The sequence below is a fragment of the Echinococcus granulosus genome, assembly GCF_000524195.1.
Source record: "Echinococcus granulosus chromosome Unknown EG_S00215, whole genome shotgun sequence".
Taxonomy (NCBI): domain Eukaryota; kingdom Metazoa; phylum Platyhelminthes; class Cestoda; order Cyclophyllidea; family Taeniidae; genus Echinococcus; species Echinococcus granulosus.
This window is the reverse complement of record NW_020170595.1, coordinates 64,115-65,140: the sequence shown is the minus strand read 5'-3', so window position 1 is coordinate 65,140 and position 1,026 is coordinate 64,115.

The window sequence follows — 1,026 nt, the reverse complement described above, 5'->3', positions numbered from 1 at the left end:
CTGCAAAATAACAAATGCTCACCTAGGAGGAACGAAGTTTTAGTTCCATGAGCAGGCAACAGCTAGTAAATGATCACCGGAAAAACGACGCGGACACCACTTCTTGCTGACGGTGCATTCATCCTGGGGTGTTTCAAAGACACCTGGTGGACCAGTCGCAAAACTTTTGAGCCCAGCAAGTTCAATCACTTCCTGAGGACCAAAACATATTGCCAAACATCACTTTCCCGAAAGTAAAGCTAATAAAATAGGCCCTCTCAATGTATGAATGTACCAAAAGGGCATCATTAAAAAGTGCAAGAATATGCAAAACGGACAAGAATAAACCCTAGCCGAAGTTACACCTTGAACACTTTGTTAAGTCTGCGCTTTATAACCATTGAGCGCCCGATTCAGATAACACATACACAAATAAAATCTGTACTGACTTACCGAAGTGTACGCAAATGTACGATCAACCCATCTTTGCCATCTAGAGCGTCAATAAACATTTGTCTTTCAAAACCTAATGACCTTTATTTGGTACTGATATCAGCACATTCACATCAAAGCAATCCAATATAAAACGAGGGACAAATACGACAGTCGCCATGTCAATCGCGGAAACTCGCGGTGACCTTGGGAAGCATCACCAATTAAGCGTTTAAGATGATATTAGAAAAAAGAATATAGTTGCAAAGCAGTTGCAACAGTGACAGCAGCATTAAACGTCTTAGAAATATTTTCTTTAAAATATTCCTTTATGTGTTTTACTTTCTTTATGGCTTTCTTTTGGGCCGCTTTTTGTTGATCATCTACCTTTATTTTAATATATCACTAGATCAGTAGTAACATTTTACTCTGCGCGCATTTTCAGCTCCAATTTTTTTCATTTTTGTGTGCATATGTATTTAGGCACACCTGTGTGCAGTGCTAATAAACAGGCATCATATTGCCTGAAATAACAGCTCACTCAAAAGAAGCAGTAGTAGCGAAACCTGAGACTGCGTTCTGCCACTGACTTTTAACAGCTTGTCAGTGTGCAGT